General features: G+C 43.7%; 1 protein-coding gene across 1 annotated transcript in view; it reads left to right on the top strand.

The window, feature by feature from the left end:
* Positions 1 to 393: 393 nt before the first annotated feature.
* The window catches only part of SLC2A5 (solute carrier family 2 (facilitated glucose/fructose transporter), member 5), a 50,083-nt gene continuing 44,832 nt past the window's right edge, over positions 394 to 5,644 (top strand). The window contains exon 1 of the mRNA XM_011935765.1: positions 394 to 560. The gene's annotated coding sequence lies outside the window, so the exon portion shown is untranslated. The remainder of the gene's footprint in view (positions 561 to 5,644) is intronic.

The raw sequence follows: 5,644 nt of genomic DNA, 5'->3' as shown, positions 1-5,644 counted from the left end.
AAGACGATAAGAAACATTTTGCAACTTATTCTCTCTGAAACCTGCTAGCTAAAAGCTTCATCTGCATGATAAAACTTTGGTCTCCACAACCTCTTATCTTACAGACATTCCTTTCTGTTTAATCCCAGGTCTTTAGACAAATTCAACCGTCAACCAGAAAGTGTTTAAATTTACTATAGCCTGGAAGAACCCTCCCTTACCTTCGAACTGTCCCGCCTTTCTGGACCAAACCAATGTATTTCTTAAATGTATTTGATTGATGTCTCTCATGCCTCCCTAAAATGTAGAAAAGCAAGCTGTACCCTGACCCCCTTGGGCACATGTTCTTAGGACCCCTGAGGGCTGTGTCACAGGTCATGGTCACTCGTATTTGGCTCAGAATAAATATCTAAAAATATTTTACAGTTTGACTCTTTTCATCAACACCAGCACCACGTTATCCCAGGAGGAAAAGCAGACGCGGGACAGAGTCGGAGAGCAGGCACAGAGTGCTGTCGGCAGTCAGCTAGCGCCCACATCAACACCAAGGAGAGTCCTGGGGGTGCTGTGCAAGGCCAGGGGTAAGTCAGCCCTGGTTGGGCACAGAGGCCTTAGGGCCAGGAGGAATCACTGGTGTGCCGCATTCAGGAAAAGCCCAGAGCAGAGCTTCTTGAACTTAAACGTGAGCTTGAACCACCAAGGATGTGGCCAAAATGCAGGTTCCGATTCAGCAGATCTGGAGTCAAGTGGATTTTGCATTTTTCTAACCAGTTCCCAAGTGATGGGGCCGTTGCAAGTTTCCAGACCAACAGGGGCTGGAGGATGGTCTGGTTCCAGGGTCGCCAAGGGTGTGGCCGATGCTCATGTGGTGTGGCTGCCCCCATAGGGCTGCTGGCTTCCATAGCATGTTCCTCAAGATCCCAGGTGAGATGCAAGGTGTGTTATCTGGACCCGGTGCCCGATGTAGTACCAGAGTCTGTGATGTGCTGGAAAATGTTCAACAGGCTGGGATGGTGGGCTGGGTGCTGATTTATAGTGTGAGCTGATTTGTGTAATGTTTCTGATGCCAGTGGGCTAGGGGAGGTCCCCAAACGCCAGTAGGACCTTAACCCCAGGCGGTGTCCAGGCTCTTGACCCCTTTGCTAGAAGGAATTCAAGGACAAGTCAGAAAATAGTGAAAGTACAGAGATTTATTGCAAAGCAAAAGGTACACACTCAAGAAAGGAGAGTTCGGGCCTACGCAAGAGAGAGTTGCATCCAGCGGGGTTTGGAGCTGCCACCTTTATGGGTTTCTTTAACCAAGGGGTGGGATATTTATGAAGATTCCTGGAAAAAGGTGAGGGTTTCTCAAAATTGTGGTGTTACCTGTTTTTATGCCAAATATGGATGTCCCAGGAACTGTCATGGCACTGGTGGATGTGGGTTTAGTATGTTTTTGTTTGTTTGTTTTGAGATGGAGTTTCACTCTTGTTGCCCAGGCTGGAGTGCGATGGTGCGATCTTGACTCACTGCAACCTCCACCTCCTGGGTTCAAGCAATTTTCCTGCCTCAGCCTCCCGAGTAGCTGGGATTACAGGCATGCACCACCATGTCCTGCTAATTTTTTTGTGTTATTAGTAAAGATGGTGTTTCACCACGTTGGCCAGGCTGGTCTTGAACTCCTGATCTCAGGTGATCCACCCGCCTCAGCCTCCCAAAGTGCTGGGATTACAGGCGTGAGCCACTGAACCTGGCAGGGTTTAGTATGTTAATGAGCGTATAATGAGGTCCTACATGAAACCTAGGTCAAATCCAGCGCTATATTGGTTTCAGTTGGCCTTAGCCAGCTTGGCCCACATCCTGTTTTTCAGGGCCCCTACTTCTGCAGCTATTTCAATGGTTTCCTTTTGCTAGTCATGCAAAACTGCTGCCTGGAATTTTCTATTCTCCTGCAATCACCCTGTATTATTCCTGTCTCATTTTCACCATGGCAGAGTTCAAACCATGGAGGAAAATGTGCACTTTAGTGGAAAATTGCATTGCTTAAAGCATATTCTTCTCGATTCAGCAGGGCCCTGCCCTTGCATTGCATTTGAGCTTACAGTTCTGTAAGTTGTAGATAAATGATGTCCCAGCAAAGCAGTTGTCTTTAAAAAAATTTTTTTTTGAGACAGAGTCTTGCTGTGTTACCCAGGCTAGTATTGATTTCTTTTTTTCATTGAGGTGAACTTTACATAACATGAAATTAACCATTTAAAAGTGAACAATTTGGCAGCATTTAGTATATTCACAGGGTCGCACAATTAATGAATAACTTCATCTATTTTTTCACCCCAAAAGGAAAAGGTGCCTATTAGCTGTCACTTCTCATTACCCCCACCCCAGTCCCTGGCAACCACCAATCTGCATTTTTTTTGTCCTGTTTGCAGTATCATACATGATCATCGAACTGCTGCTAGAATGCCCACAGCTCTTACTACAAATTCAAAATCCAGGAAAGACTTCTGGGAATTTACTTAGGTCAGGATTGGGCTGCCTGGTACAAGACTGCACACCCACAACTGGGCAGGTTCAACAACGTAGGATCCTTTCCCCAGACCATCAGTCTGCATTCTCTATGGATTTACCTATTCTGTATTTTTCACATAAAGGGAATCGTACAATATGCAACCTTTTTCTGTCTGGCTTCTTTCACTCAGCATGTTTTTGAAACTCATGTAGCAAGTATCAGTACTTCTGTTTTTTTTTTTTATTCTTTTCTTTTTAGAGACAGGATCTCCCTGTGTTGCCAAGGCTAGACTTGAACTCTGGGACTCAACTGATCCTTCCACCTCAGCCTCCTGGGGAACTGGGACTACAGGCATGCACCCCTGTGCCTGGCTCATTTCTTCTTATAGCTGTATAGTATTCCATTGTGTATGTGCCACAATTTGCCTATCTGTTCATCAACTGATGGACATTTTGGGCCGTTTCCCCCTTTTGGCGATTGTAAATACTGCTGCTATGAACATATATGCACATGTATTTGCTTGAGTACATGTTTTTCATTCTTTTTGGGTATACATCTAGGAGTAGAATTGCTGGGTCATATGGTAATTCTATGTTTAACTTTTTGAGGAACTGCCAAACTGTTTTCCTCAGTACGTGAACCATTTTACATTCCCATCAGCAAGATACAAGAGTTCTAATTTTTCCACATTCTAACCAACATTTGTTTTATTTTATTTTTGGAGACAGAGTCTTGCTCTGTCTCCCAGGCTGGGGAGCAGTGGTGCAATCTCAGATCACTGCAACCTCCACCTCCTGAGTTCAAGCAATTCTCATGCCTCGGCCTCCCAAGTAGCTGGGATTACAGGTGTGCACCACCACACCTGGCTAATTTTTCTATTTTTAGTAGAGACAGGGTTTTCTATGTTGCCCAGGCTGGTCTTGAACTCCTGGGCTAAAGTGATCCACCTACCTCAGCTTCCCAAAGCGCTGGGATTATAGGTGTGAGCCAGCTCACCTGACCACCAACACTAGTTAATTTCCTTTTTTTTTTTTTTAAACTATGATAGTCATCCTGATGTGTGAAATGATGCCTCATTTTGTTTCTGATTTGCATTTCTCTAGTGAGTAATGATGCCAAGTATCTTTTCAAGTGCGTCTTGGTCATTTGCATATCTTCTTTGGAGAAAATAATCTATTCAAGTGTTTTGCCCATTTTGAATTGGGTTGTTTGTCTTGTGTTGTTGAGTTGTAAGAGTTCTTTATTTATTCTGGATACCAGACCCTTATAAGATATATGATTTCCAAATTTTTTCTTCTGGTCTCTTGTCTTTTTACTTTTTTTTTTTTTTTTTTTAAGAGAAGGGGTCTATCTCCATTGCCTAGGCTGGACTTGAACTCCTGATCTCTCCTGCCTCAGCCTCCCAAGTCTCTGGGAATATAGGCACATGCCCCTGTACCCAGCTCATCTTTTTACTTTCTTGACAATGTCTTTTGAAGCACAAAAGTGTGGGTTTTGTTTTGCTCGTGTTTTTTTGTTTTGTTTTTTTTTCCTGAAACAAGGTCTCACGCTGTTGCCCGGCCTGGAGTGCAGTGGTATGATCACAGCCCACTCCAGCCCTGACCACTCAGGCTCAAGTGATCCTCCCACCTCAGCCTCCTGAGGAGCTGGGAACAAGGGCATGTGCCATCACCCTCAGCTAGCTTTTTTTTTTTTTAGTATTTTTTGTATAGATGAAGTTTCACCACATTGCCCAGGCCAGTCTTAACTCCTGAGCTCAAGTGATTCGCCCACTTTGGCCTCTGAGGTGCTGAGTTTGCAGGCGTGAGCAACCTCGCCTGCCGGTTTTTCATTTTGATGAGGTTATTGGCAACCTGAAATGATCTAAAGAATCAGAATCCAGTTGAAAGGAGTGTATTCATGGCCAGGCGGAGTGACTCACACCTGTTGGCCCAGGTGAGAGGGGTTAAAGGTCCTATAAGCACCTTCCTTTAAGACTCAAAATAATTCCAATTTCCAACAGCTTTGATTTTGAATTATTTATTTTCACATTATACATAAGCTGGCTCCTGCACACCACTGGATATTATTTATGGCCTGCCTGGTCTCATTTTCTGTGATCCAAGAGAGTGGTCTCATTAGGAAAGAACTTGAATAGACATTTCTCTAAAGATGTATGGATGGTCAACACGAACGTGAAAAGATGCTCAACATCACTTATCATTAGGGAAAAGCAAATCAAAACCACAATGAGAGATCGCCTCACACCTGTTAGGATGGCTACTACCAAAAACAACAACAACAATAACAACCACCACCACCCAGAAAATAACAAGTGTTGGTGAGGATGTGGAGAAATTGAAACTGTTATATACTGTTGGTGAGAATGTAAAATGGTGTAGTTACCATGGAAAACAGAATGGTGATTCCTAAAAAAAATTAAAAATTTGAATTACCATGTGATCCAGCAATCCCACTTCTGGGTACATATCCAAAATAACTGAAAGTGGGGGCTCATCGAGATACTTGTACACCCATGCACATAGCTGCATTTCTTACAATCGCCAAAGGTATTAATAGAGGCAACCCAAGTGACTGCTGACAGATAAATGGGTAAACCAGATGTAGTGTGTGCACAATGGAGTATGATCCAGCCTTAGAAAGGAAGGCAATCTTGTTCCATGTTACAACTCATGGAACATGGAAGGACTCATGAAGACATGCTCTAAGTCTTCAGAAATCAGTTACAAAAAGACAAATACTGCATGATCCTACTTACATGAGGTATCGTGAGTGCCCAATCTCGTAGAAGCAGAAAAGTAGAATGGTGGTTACCAGGGGCTTTGGGGAGAGAAAATGGGGAGTAGTTGTTTAATAGGGATGGAGTTTCAGTTTTGCAAGATGAAAAGGTTCTGGAGATCTGTTTCATAACAATGTGAATATACTTACCACAAATCAACTGCACATTTATTTTAAAAAGCACAGTTAAAATGATAAGTTAAAATTACATTACGGTGTTTTTAACAAGAGGGGTATCAGCTGGGCATGGTGGCTCACGCCTGTAATCCCAGCACTTTGGGAGGCCGAGGCGGGCAGATCACCTGAGGTTGGGAGTTCAAGACCAGCCTGGCCAACATGGTGAAACCCCATCTCTACTGAAAATTCAAAAAAATTAGCTGAGCATGGTGGCTCACGCCT

Source organism: Colobus angolensis, unplaced genomic scaffold (genome assembly GCF_000951035.1).
Source record: "Colobus angolensis palliatus isolate OR3802 unplaced genomic scaffold, Cang.pa_1.0 Scaffold149, whole genome shotgun sequence".
Classification (NCBI taxonomy): domain Eukaryota; kingdom Metazoa; phylum Chordata; class Mammalia; order Primates; family Cercopithecidae; genus Colobus; species Colobus angolensis.
The sequence above is the reverse complement of the archived record's forward strand: the minus strand, read 5'-3'. Positions and strand labels throughout refer to the sequence as shown.